Raw genomic sequence first — 14,642 nt, 5'->3', positions numbered from 1 at the left:
ACAGGGTTATATACGCACTAACTCTAATCCACAACACAAAAAATTCATAACAACATCTTGTTTAATTATTTTATATAGGCAAAATCCCTTTTCAAGTTTTCAATTATTTATGTGTCTCTGGTAATCTTATATTCTTGGACATGGATAAAGGGTTAAAGAGAGTAGCTCAATCAGGAAACATTGATGGCTTATATGCATTCATCAACGAAGATGCCAATGTTTCCAAGCGTATAAATGAGATGGATTTCATCAATATGTCATTACACATTGCTGCCACTTCACGCACACTGTTCTCGCAATGGAGATGATGAACTTGAAACTATCGTTTGCTAGGAAATTGAACTATGATGGGTTTTCCTTGATTCATCTAGCTTCGCTCAATCAATAAAGTGAAATGATGATTGTATTTTTATCAGTTTATAAAGATCTTATTAAAAGGAAAGTAAGATTTCACTATTTTTCATTATGCTGCTTGAGAAGGAAATGTTTAGTTTTCTAGACATTTACCCCGATTGTATTGTTCAAGATATAATTGAGATAAATATCTAGAAACCTAGACAAAAGGTGGACATTTGTTGGTATCATTAGACAATTTTAACTGTAAAGCTAGGTCCAATTTTGAAATTGTTGGAAAAATTGTAAGTTATGAGAACTTTGAGGCATATTCTCAATTGGTAAAGGAAGAGAGTTGAATCATAAAATTTTGGTTTAATATTCTACTCCAGGAGACCTTTACAAAGGTATAACATATGCTCAAAATGGTTGAGTGATGAATGAGAAATTGATGCTCAAAGTAAGCTACTTGGAAATATTTGTTGAGGAAAGAAAAGCTCAGATCTCACATTGGTTAAATACCAAGTGTGAGATGTGAATATGTATGATAACCCACTTGAATGGTTGTTGAATGATTAAGTTTGGGACCTTGCCTCACGCATTGGGTGTTGTAGGTCCAAACTCGTTAAGGTTGGGGCACTTGCATGATGTAGCGATGCAAAATATTCGAACCGGTTGGGCTTAAAGTGGGATTATAAACATTTTAACCCAACATGAAATTTATTTTTTTTTCTCAGCAAATATATACAAAATCTCATATAAAAGAACATATACCCTGATTTTATTTTATTCTAATCAATTTGATTTGATTTTAATCAAATTGATTTAACTACCCCTTTAATGCAAATTTTGTCTCCTTTAATCCAAAAATTCCTCCACTTTGAATGCCTATAAAAGGCTAAGACTTCTTCTGAATTATTTGTTCAATCTCACTTCCCCACATCGAGATGATTTTCTCTCCAAAATTCTTCTATTTTCTTCTCCATATTTTCCAATGTTTCAGTGATAGAAAAAGGCATTGTTTGTTCATTGATCACTGCAGAGGTGCTACTGCTTCGATCATCGTGTTGTTGTGTCCTGGGAGACATTCGACCAACATTTCTCCAAGTACCATAGGATTGATCGAATCTGTCTTAAAGAAACTGTGTAAAACAGACCTCAACATCTAGTAGACTCATTTCTTCTTTTTTATTTCTGGTCTTTGTTATGTTATTTATTTGTTTTTCATATCTAATAATTTAAATATAAATTATTCATTTTATTTTATAATATACATATAAATATTTTTTATTTATATTTATATATTTTGTTCTTTAACGTGTTTTGTCCAACAACCTTAAGACTGAATTTATTATTTTTAATTCTCCAATCTAAGACGAATGAGACACCAAGGTGAAAGAACAAAATATATTGTATTTTATTTGAAAATAAAATTAAAGTTAAATAAAATCTACTTGGATTTATTCTTGTCATTTAATGATTTTATTCGATTTTGTTCCCAAATTAAAAGTGAATAAAATTTGTTTTGAGATTTATTCTTTATTCCGTTGTTTAATTGATTTTATTTGTTTGCAAATTAAAAGTGATTAAAACTTGTTTAGAAATTTATTATTTATTCTCGTTCTTCAACAAATTTTATTCAATTTTTATTTTATTTCTAAAAGAGTATTAAAATTAAATAAATCTATTTTGGGATTTATTCCCTCATTCAATGATTTTATTCCAATTTTGATTTTATTTCGAAGCAGTATTAAAATTAAATAAAATATGTTTCAAGATTTATTCCCGCGGTTCAATAGATTTTATTCCAATTTTGATCTTGTTTCCAAACGAGTATTAAAATTAAATAAAATCTATTTTGGATTTATTCCGCCATTTAATGATTTTATTCCATTTTTATTTTGTTGTTAAACGAGAAACTAAAATTAAATAAAATCGTGTCGGGATTTATTCCCGCTATTTAACAGATTTTATTTTATTTTATTTTTGTTTCCAAATTAAAATTAAATTAAATAATCTATTTCGGATTTATTCCATTGTTTAACATATTTTAGTCATTTGTAATTTTGTTTCCAAATTAGTATTAAATTGAATAATCTATTTTGGGATTTATTCCGCCGTTTAATGTGTTTTATTCGATCTTAATTTTGTTTCCAAACGAAGACTTAATCAAATAATTACATTTCAAGATTTATTACCATTGTTTAACAAATTTTATTTTGATTTTGTTTCCAAACAAGATTTAATTAAATAATTTTGTTTTGAGATTTAATCATGTCGTTCAATAGACTTGATTTTATTTTTGTTTCGTAATTTTAATTCTAACGTTTAACAAATCAAAGAGAAATTTTTCTATTTATGGTGGCCTTAATTGTGGCTTTAAATTGTGAAAGCTTAAATTGTAGCTTCAAAATTGTGACACCAAAGAAAATAAAATTCCAATAGTGAATTAAAAAGACAGTTTGAGAATGCATGACTAGGATTGGTTTCTTTAAAGACTTGGTATTTAAGCGTGTCGGGTGCACCACCTCTCTTTTAGGGTTACCTACTTGGTACATTATTTTATTGTATTTTTGTTAGACCGTATAAACTTTTGTTTCGGGTTTTATTAAATTCCTATCGTCTAATAAAAGTTGATAAATTTCTAATTATGGTTTTTTTTCTAAAATTTAATAGAAAATGGAAACTCCCATCAATGCTGTGGAAGATATGGACTTGTGTGCTATAATTTCTGAAGTCAACATGGTTAATTCAAATCAAAGAGAATGGTGGCTTGATACTCGTGAAACACATCATATATGTTGTGACGAAGACTCCTTTTCTAAGTTGGAACCTTATGAAAATGAGGAGAAGATCTATATGGGCAATGTTGCAAATTCTAATATCAAGGGGAAGGGTAATGTAGTCTTGAAGATGACTTCTGGCAAAGAACTCAAGTTTCAAAATGTGTTGTGTGTATTTGACATATGCAAGAACCTTGTTTCTAGGACACTCCTTAGTATACATGGCTTTAAGATGGTGTTTGAATCCCATAAACTAGCTTTTTCTAAGGGGGAATGTTTGTGGGAAGGGGATATGTATTAAATAACATGTGGAAACTTAATGCAATCTCTGTAAAAGCAAAGACAATGAATAAGAATGTCACTTCTTCCTCTGTTTATACTTGAGTCATTTGATTTATGGCATGGTAGGCTCGGGCATGTTAATTATGATACTTTACGTACATTAATTAACTTAGAGCACATTCATTCGTTTCACAATAAATATAATTATAAATGTAACACATGTGTTGAGGCAAAAATTAACAAGGTCAAAAAACCACTTGATCTAATACATACCAATGTTTGTGACCTAAAGTTTGTTCAAACGAGAGAAGGGAATAAATGTTTTATTACTGTCATTGCTACTTATATTTGCTTAAGAGCAAAGACGAGATAATTTATTCTCTACAAGCAGGAAGTTAAAAACCAACATAATAAAAAGATTAAGATGGTGAGAGGTAATCGTGGTGGTGAATATGTTGAACCATTTGAGTATTGTACTCAACATGACATTATTCATAAAGTAACACCACCATACTTTTCTCAAATGGAGTAGCCGAGTAGAAAAATCAGACTCTAAAGAAAAAAAATGAACGTATTGTTAGGAAGCTCTAAATTATCACAGAAATGTGGGGGAGCTTTTCTATGAGTTAATTACCTTTTAAATAAAGTGCCCCACAAGAAAAGGGACAAGACACTATATGAGTTATGGAAAGGTAGAAAATCATCCTACAACCACTTGAAAGTGGGGGATGTCTTGCTAACATAACGTATAATGGTAAGTCAAGACATATGCATTGTCGACATAATACCGTTAAACAATTGATCTCAAATGAAGTTATCTCTATTGATTTAGTAAAATCAAAAGATAATATTGTGGATCCATTAACTAAAGGCTTAAATCGAGATCATATTGATAAAATATTGAAAGGAATGTGACTAAAGCCCATGAAAATAAAAGGCACCATGTGAAGGAAAACCCTACCTAGTTGATTGCAGATCCCAAGATTTAGGCTCAAAGGGACAACCTAATTGTATAGACCTTGTGAAGTCACTGTGGGGGTACTTATCCCAAGTCCATTCCTATGATGTAAACAGTGACTAAAAATGGGATAAGTTAAGCAATGCTTTTAATGACCATTGTGTGTTTTGGTGAGACGAACAACATATGTAACCTATGTGAGAGTGAAGTGGGGCCACCTCAAGGAAACTATTGGGGCATAGTTCTCTCAACTCTTGCAGAAGCAGGAGATGTTTACAGCTATATGAACATAACCATGAGAACTAAAACCTTGCCAGAAAGGTAGTTGTGTGAGGTATATCATCGTTTACACAAACAACAGAATAGTTCAAAGACATCACGTCTTCTGGTTAGCTAGTAAAGTAAATATACTTTCACAAGGGAAGGTTCAAGGGTGGATATCTACCTATACTATGCAACTACCGACTGTAGATTCTATCACCACATCGAGTCGATTTTTTTATAAAACTATTAATTTTGATTCATGTGGGGGATTGTTGGAACAATTGTAATTTATGGAAACTTTGAGGCATATTCTCAATTGGCAAAGGTAGAGAGTTGAATCATAAAAGTTTGGTTTCGTATTCTACTCCATGAGACCTTTACAACAGTATATCATATGCTCAAAATGGTTAAGTGATGAATGAGAAATTGATGCTCAAAGTAAGCCACTTGGAAATATTTGTTGAGGAAAAGAAAAGCTTAGATCCCACATTGGTTAAATATCAACTGTGAGATGTCTATATATATGATAACCCACTTAAAAGGTGATTGAATGACTAAGTTTGGAACCTTCTCTTGTGCATAGAAGGGTGTAGGTCCAAACTTGTAGGGGTTGGAGTGCACCCACACGTGGGTGACGTGAAATTTTTGGACCGGTTAGGCACAAAGTGGGTCTGCGGATATTTTAGCACAGCACAAAATTAAATTTTTTTCTTAGCAAATATATGATATAAAAGGACATATATCTTGATTTTATTTGATAATTGATTTAATTTCCCCTTTAATGCAGATTTTGTCTCCTTATACATGATATTTTCAAAAATTCCTCCACTTTGAGACTTCTTTTGAATTTTTTGCTCAATCTCACTCTCCCACACCGAGATTATTTTCTCTCCAAAATTCTTCTATTTTCTTCTCCATATTTTCCAACGTTTCGGTGATAGAAAAATGCATCGTTTGTTCATTGATCAATGCAAAGGTGATACTGCTTCAATCATCGCATTGTTGTATCCTTGGAGACATTCGACCAACGTTTCTCCAAACACCGTGGGAGAGGCCGAATCTGTCTTCAGAAAACTGTGTAAAACTGGCCTCAACATCTAGTAAAACTCATTTCTTCTTTTTTGATTTATGTCTTTGTTATGTTATTTATTTATTTTTCATATCCGATAATTTAAATATAAATTATTCAATTTATTTTATTTATTTTATTTTATATATATAAATATTTGTTTATTTACATTTATAGATTTTATTCGTTATCGATCAGAAATTTATAAATTTCATTTCGTGAAATTCTATTGGAAAATTTAGTTGTTCTAATAAAAAAAATCTGTGTATAATATTCAAAGACATTAAAGTCCAAATAAGGTGTGGTGGCTTTGATTTGATGCAATGTAATGTAATACAAAAATGGGAAAGGATGAAGATAGGGTCCTAATTGTCTTGATAAGGAAGTGTAGGGTCGTAATAGAAAAGGTAATTATAATTGTGAATAAAGCATATGGCGCGGTCCAATGTGCAAACAAAATGTAATTGCTTTGATTTGATGCAACTCGAAAACAATAAGATTTTTGGCTGAGCATACTTTCTCCAAACAAGTCTCCTTCAATTGCTTCAATCATAGTATGGAGGGTTTAAATAAATTTATAAATGAAAAATTTACACTTCATTTCATTTGTTAAAAACCTGATTTGATTTTTGATGTTTAACATTTATAATTATATAATAAAATATTCATGCACTTGCTACTTATAGTTAATATCGTTAAAAAATATATCATCCAATCAAAATTTTCCACATCGTCACCCCATTAAAATATAATTCAAAAATAACTTTACATTGATATTTATATTAATATTAAATAAATATAATTATATTAATATTTTTTTTTTTAAATTTATCCCTCCCTTCCCCGTCTCTCCCCCATGCCTCACAGTATGTCTAACTTAGCTATACCACTTTTCAATTTTCATATCCTTTCTCAAATCTCACAAACCTTAATAACAAGTCCCTATCTTCAACACTGACCTAAAACCTTTCCCCATCATAGAGAAATGGTGAAAATCCACCATTTAATTGAAAAGTCTAACTTACTCAAAATATTTAACTAGAAAAATCTATCCCGTCCAAGTGTATAAAAGATATCAACATCTTTCATTGTTAATAAAATTGGCTGTTAACTATTTTTTTTGAGTATATATCTATTGTTTAGAATCACTTGCTTTGATCCGAAGGTTAAAATTGTGGATAAATTATACAAATGTCACCTGCTTTGAACTCATTCCTATTTTGGTCACCCGCTGTTAAATTGATAACGGAATGTCTTTTTCTAACTAGTATAATAACATATTTAGTCTTCAATACTTACATATTCTATCAATTTGATCTTAATTCTAAATAATTTAATAATTTTAACCCTTCACATTTACAAATTCTATCAATTCGATCCTCAAGCCTCCCAATTAAAACTTTCGACATTTAAAATAGAGGCATTACACATTTGTAAAACCCAAAAAAGAAAAACAACTTCTCCAATAAGACAAATTCATTTTAGATTCCAATATGAATTCCCAATAACCTATTCCCGCTCCCGCTCAAGTCTATACCCCCAAAAGAAAGGAAGACAACATAATTAAACTAACATAGCATTGGACTAAATATTCACTAAAATCAATTTCAAATCATCCTCCCTGCAATTGTGTTCAGAGGTTAACCCCACCCCAATTACTTCATGCTTTAACCACATAGAAACTCCCCAATTTACATCACGCATCCATACAATGAAGTAAGATAATAAAACTTCCACTGCTAGTCGTACTATTTTTTTTTTCCCAAACTTAACCGTTCCACTTTATCATCAACAGATAATTAATACAAAATCAAATCAAATGCAAGAACAAAAAGAAAAACAAAACCGTAATTCAGAAAATTAAAAGAATTGAACCAAAAACTGCATGAATTTCAGGTGCACTTACTCAGATCTTTAACTGGAAAAAGTGAAATTAGAAAGGAAGGGTTAAGTGAAAAATTACCTAGCACTCAAAAAAGAGTACCATCCAAATTAGCAAGTAAAGCAATCTATCAAACTGAAAAGCCTTTTTTGGAGGGGGGGTTTTACAAATTTTTAGATGCAGAACGACTCTGTTTTTTATGATTAAATTGATAGAATTTATAAATGTGAAGGGTTAAATTTATTGAATTATTCTAAATTAGGATTAGATTGTTAGAATATGTAAGTATTAAGTACTAAATGTGGTATTGTACCAATTAGAAAAAAAAACTTTTTGTTATCAATTTAACAAAAAGTGACCAAAACAGAAATACGAACATAGTTGAGTCACCATAAGTTTAGCTTATCTTAAAATTATTTTGGTTTTTTAGGTTCTTACAATGTTTAAGGTGTGTACATATTAAAAGATGGCTTTCATGCAGCCATTGAACTCGTGCTATGCAGATTGCAGCTGAAGAACATGCAGTTGTTTTTTTGTTGATTAGTTGATGTTTTGTTACTTAGTTACATTTGAACTAAGTTGATAATGTATTTGTTGTAATTTGGTGTTGATAGATGTGATAAATCAATTTAACCAAGTGTGCAAGCAAAGTTTTATAAGTTTAAAGACTTTGATAGTGGAGTTAGGTGTGTTTAGGTAACCTTTTTTATTTTCAGTCAAGCTGATTACTTGATATATGTAATGTGATGTTTTTAGCAATGTTATCTATGAATTATTCATCAAATTCTCTTCTTTGGTTTTGGTTCTTATCGAGCAATCTGTTACAATTCAAGCTTGATTTTCCTTATTTGTTCAGCAAGTTACAGTTGCTTTTAGCCTAAGACTTTGCAATGATTTCTTGATTTGTTTTCTTAACTTCCACAATTGGTATCGAGAGCCAACTTCTTAGAGGACCTTTCTCTTTTCTACTCTCATAAACACAATGTCTTATCAGGTTTCTCTCCAACACCACCAGTAATGTTCAATGGTGAAGGCTACCACATCTAGGTAGAGAAAATGGGGACCTACATGCAAGCATTTGACTTGTGAAAGGTTGCCAATGGTAATCTTGAACTACCACCCTTGAGAGCTAACTGCACGGTAGTTCAGATTTTGTCTCCTTGAGAGCTAACTTCCCCTTTAATGCAGATTTTGTCTCCTTATACATGGATATTTTCAAAAATTCCTCCACTTTGAGACTTTTTCTGAATTATTTGCTCAATCTCACTCACCCACACCGAGATTATTTTCTCTCCGAAATTCTTCTCTTTTCTTCTCCATATTTTTCAACATTTTGGTGATAGAAAAAGGCACCGTTTGTTCGTTGATCATGGTAAAGGTGATACTGATTTGATCATCGTGTTGTTGTATCCTAGGAGACATTCGACCAATGTTTCTCCAAACACCATTGGAGCGGCCGAATCTGTGTTAAAGTAACTATGTAAAACAGGCCTCGACATCTAGTAAAACTCATTTCTTCTTTTTTGATTTATGTCTTTGTTATGTTATTTATTTATTTTTCATATCCGATAATTTAAATATAAATTATTCAATTTATTTTATTTTATATATGTAGATGTTTATTTATTTATATTTATATATTTTATTCGTTAACATATTTTGTCGAATAGAAATTTATAGATTTCATTTCGTGAAATTCTATTGAAAAGTTTAGTTGTTTTCCGTGTATAATATTCAAAGACAATAAGTTATTGCAAAGAAAAGGACGACCGTGTTACACATTAAAGTCCAAATAAGGTGTGGTGGCTTTGATTTGATGCATTTTAATGTAATACAAAAATGGGAAAGGATGAAGATAGGGTCCTAATTGTCTTGATAAGGAAGTGTAGGGTCCTAATAGAAAAGGTGATTATAATTGTGAGGTTGAATTTTCGAAGAGGAGAGTGTATTGAATAATGCATATGGTGTTAGTCCAATATGCAAACAAAATGTCATTGCTTTGATTTGATGCAACTCGAAAACAATAAGGTTTTTGGCTGAGCTTACTTTCTCCAAACAAAAAATTTAATTTCAAGTCTCCTTCAATTGCATCAATCATAGTGTGGAGGGTTTAAATAAATTTATAAATGAAAAAATTTACACTTCATTTCATTTGTTCAAACCCTGATTTGATTTTTGATGTTTAACATTTATAATTATATAATAAAAATATTCATGCAGCTGATACTTATAGTTAATATCGTTAAAAAAATATGACTTCCAATCAAAATTTACCACATCATCACCCCATTAAAATATAATTCAAAAATTATTAAATAAAAATAATTATATTAATATTTAAAATTTTTAAAAAAATTATCCCTCCCTTCTTCGTCTCTCCCATGTCTCACGGTATGTCTAACTAGCTATACCACTTTTCATACCCTTTCTCAAATCTTCGACACTGACCTAAAATCTTTCCCAAGATAGAGAAAGGGTGAAAATCCACCATTTAATTGAAAAGTCTAATTTACTCAAAATGTTTAACTAGAAAAATCTATCCAGTCCAAGTGTATAAAAGATATCAATATCTTTCATTGTTAATAAAATTGGCTGTTAACTATTTATTTTGAGTATATATCTATTGTTTAGAAACACTTGCTTTGACCTGAAGGTTAAAATTGGAGATAAATTATACAAATTTCACTTAACTATGTTCGTGCTCCTATTTTGGTCACCCCACTTTTAAAATTTTTTAATTTAGGCATTAATATTTGAATTCATTCCTGTTTTGGTCACCCGTTGTTGAATTGATAACGGAATGTCTTTTTCTAACTAGTATAATAACATATTTAGTCCCCAATACTTACATATTCTATCAATTTCATCTTAATTCTAAATAATTTAATAATTTTAACCCTTCGCATTTACAAATTCTATCAATTCGATCCTCAAGCCTCCTAATTAAAACTTTCGGCATTTAAAATAGAAGCATTCCACATCTATAAATTTGTAAAACCCAAAAAAGAAAAACAACTTCTCCAATAAAACAAATTCATTTTAGATGCCAATAGGAATTCCCATTAACCTATTCCCGCACCCTCGCAAGTCCATACCCCCAAAAGAAAGGAAGACAACATAATTAAACTAACATAGCATTGGACTAACTATTCACTAAAATCAATCTCAAATCATCCTCCCTGCAATTGTGTTCAGAGGTTAAAATCAGTTCATGCTTTAACCACATTGAAAGTCCCCAATTTACATCACGCATCCATACAAAGCAGTAAGATAATAAAACTTCCACTGCTAGTCGTACTATTTTTTTTTCCCAAACTTAACCGTTTCACTTTATATAATACAAAATCAAATCAAATGCAAGAACAAAAAGAAAAACAAAACCGTAATTCAGAAAATTAAAAGAATTGAACCAAAAACTGCATGACTTTCAGGTGCATTTACTCAGATCTTTAACTGGAAAAAATGAAATTAGAAAGGAAGGTTTTAGTGAAAAATTACCTAACACCCAAAAAAGAGTACCATCCAAATTAGCAAGTAAAGCAATCTATCAAACTGAAAAGCGCTTTTTGGAGGGAGTTTTACAAATTTTTAGATGGATAATGTCTCTATTTTTATGATCAAATTGATAGCATTTATAAATGTGAAGGGTTAAATTTATTGAATTATTCTGAATTAAGATCAAATTGTTAGAAAATGTAAGTATTAAGTACTAAATGTGTTATTGTACCATACCGATTAGAAAAAAAAACTTTTTGTTATCGATTTAATAGCAAGTGACCAAAACAGAAATATGAACATAGTTGGGTGACCAAAAGTTTAGCTTATCTTAAAATTATTTTGGTTTTCTAGGTTCTTACAACGTTTAAGGTGTGTACATGTTAAAAGATGGCTTTCATGTAGGCATTCAACTCGTGCTATGCAGATTGCAACTAAAGAACATGCAGTTGTTTTTTTGTTGATTAGTTGATGTTTTGTTACTTAGTTACATTTGAACTAAGTTGGTAATCTATTTGTTGTAATTTGGTGCTGATAGATGTGATAAATCAGTTTAACCAAGTGTGCAAGAAAGTTTTATAAGTTTCGAGACTTTGATAGTGGAGTTAGGTGTGTTTAGGTAATTTTTTTATTTTCAGTCAAGCTGATTACTTGATATATGTAATGTGATGTTTTCAGCAATGTTATCTATGAATTATTCATCAAATTCTCTTCTTTGGTTTTGGTTCTGATTGAGCAATCTATTAAAATTCAAGCTTGATTTTCTGTATTTGTTTAGTAAGTTACAGATGCTTTTAGCCTAAGACTTTGCAATGATTTCTTGATTCGTTTTCTTAACTCCCACAATTGGTATCGAGAGCCAACTTCTTAGAGGACCTTTCTCTTTTCTACTCTCATAAACACAATATCTTATCAGGTTTCTCTCCAACACCACCACTAGTGTTCAATGGTGAAGGCTACCACATCTGGGTAGTGAAAATGGGGACCTACCTACAAGCATTTGACTTGTAGAAGGTTGTCAATGCTGATCTTGAACCACCACCCTTGAGAGCTAACCCAATGGTAGCTCAGATCGGGAAACACTCAGATGATAGAGCCAAGAGGTACAAGGCAATGTCTTGTATCCAAAATAGTGTTAGACTTGATTTTCATAAGGATCATGGCTTGTGAGACTCCAAAGCAGGTTTGGGGTAGGCTTACAGAAGAGTTTCAATGCACTAAAAAAAATAGCAACAACTTTTAAACTTAATGAGAGACTTTGAAAACTTGAAGATGAAGGAGTTAGAGACAGTTAAGCAATATTCAGATAGGATCATGGTTGTTGTAAACAACATCAGACTGCTTGAGGACCAATTCAGTGAAGTCAGAATAGTGGAGAAGGTTATTTCAACCTTAACTAAAAGATATAAAGCCAAAATCTCTTTTCTAGAAGACTCGAGAGACCTCTCAAACATCTCTTTAACTAAGCTGATCAATGATCTTTATGCTTAGGAATAAAAGAGAGCTAGCAAATAAGAGGAGCATCAAGAAGGTGTATTCCAAACCAAGAGCAGACCAACTTTGAGCTCCTCTGGCTACAAAAGGGAGAAAACTTGGTCAGACAAGACTAAAAGAGATAGAGCAAGAAAGAGATATTCACCTTGCCTCCATTACAAAAGGATTAGCCATCCAGAAGCAAATTGTTGGTACAAACATGATGTGCAGTGCAAGGTTTGTAAATAAATGGGTCTTATTGAGAAAGTTTGTAAAAACAAAGGCCAAAAAAACAACACCAACCTCAGTAGCTTAAAACAGAAGCTTAAATGGCAGAGGAAAGTTATGCTCAAGAAGAGTAAGTATTTGATGTCTCTTGTTCTGCAAATAGAATAAAAACCACAAAAAGGTGGTTGATTGACAGTGGTTGCACCAACCACATGACACCTGATGCTGCTATCTTCAAGAGCATAAACAGAACCTTTAATTCGAGATTAAAAGTGGGCAATAGCCAAATACATCAAAGTAGAAAGGAAGGGAGATGTATTGGTTGACACTCCTTCAGGTACCAAACTTGTTTCCAATGTTTTGTCAGTACCTAAAATTGATAGAAATCTACTAAGTATTGCTTAGCTACTTGAAAAAGGATATTTTGTTGTCTTCAAAGGAAAAGAATACCTGATTCGTGATCCAAGTAGATCCAAGCTCATGTCAGTAGCCATGACTGATAGAAGCTTTGTTGTTGATTGGAATAAAGGGTTTGTTAGTGCTTACACAACTATCTTAGATGAGTCTAGGTTGTGGTATAGAAGGTTGGGCCATGTTAACTATAGGTCACTGCTTCAGTTGTCCAAAGAATATTTGGTTGAAAATTTCACAAAAAGTGTTGAAAAATAGGAAGTTTGTGGAGTATGCCAGCTAGGAAAATAAGTTAGACTACCATTTCCAACAAACAAGGTCTAGAGGGCCTTTGAAAAACTGCAGCTAGTTCATACTAATGTGCGTGGCCGTATGAAGACTGACTCTTTGAATGGCAGTAGGTACTTCATTCTCTTCATTTATGACTATTCAAGATTCTGCTGGGTTTACTATAGAAAGCTCAAGTCAGAAGTAGCCTCAGTGTTTTGGAAGTTCAAGGTTGCAATAGAAACTCAATCAAGTTGCAACCTCAGAACATGAAGGTCAGGTAATGGGACAGAGTACACCTCAAATATGTTTCAAAGGTTTTGTGAAGAATCAGATATTGAACATCAACTCACCAACACCTACACACTTCAGCAAAATGGTATCAGTGAGAGAAAGAATTGAACCCTGATAGATATGGTTAGATGATTGATGTTTGAAAGGAGTTTGCTTAGAATTTTTTGGTTTGAGGTAGTGAATATTGTCGTATATCTTAATAACAAACTACCAACTAAAGCCTTGCTTGAAAAAACTCCATTTGAGGCTTGGTTTGGTTTTAAGCCATCAGTTGCTCACCTAAAAGTCTTTGGTTGCATCTGTTATGCAAATGTTCCTGCAGCTAAAAGGGACAAATTGGTAAATAAGGTTTAAACTGGCATCCTTGTAGGCGATATCAATGTTAAGAAGGGCTATAGAGTTTTGGATCTTACAACCTACAAAGTCTTTGTAAGCAGAGATGTGGCATTTGATGATAAGTCATCCTAGAATTGGAGCAAAGGTAAATCAGAGTGTGCTACTGAAGACTTAGTAACAATGCAACCTGATGTTGATCAAAATGATCAAAAGTTGGACATTAATCATGTACCAGTTAGGGGAACCAAACTCCTTAGTGAAGTATATGAGAGGGCTGATGAAGTTATTGTTGAACCAGCTATTTTTGAATAAGTTCAAGTATAAGAGGGTTGGAGGCAGGCTATGCTTGATGAAATGAGCATGATACATAAAAATCAGACTTGGGCTCTAGGTGCAAGACCAGTTCACAAGAAGGTCATAATAGTAAAATGGGTGTTTCGAGCTAAACATAATGCTGATAGAACTTTGAACAAGGCAAGGTTAGTATTGAACGGATTCAGTCAGAAGTATGGAATTGACTACTTTGAAACATTTGCACCAATGGAAATATTTAATACAATCAGACTA

Source organism: Gossypium raimondii, chromosome 5 (assembly GCF_025698545.1).
Source record: "Gossypium raimondii isolate GPD5lz chromosome 5, ASM2569854v1, whole genome shotgun sequence".
Lineage (NCBI taxonomy): Eukaryota > Viridiplantae > Streptophyta > Magnoliopsida > Malvales > Malvaceae > Gossypium > Gossypium raimondii.
The sequence above is the reverse complement of the archived record's forward strand: the minus strand, read 5'-3'. Positions refer to the sequence as shown.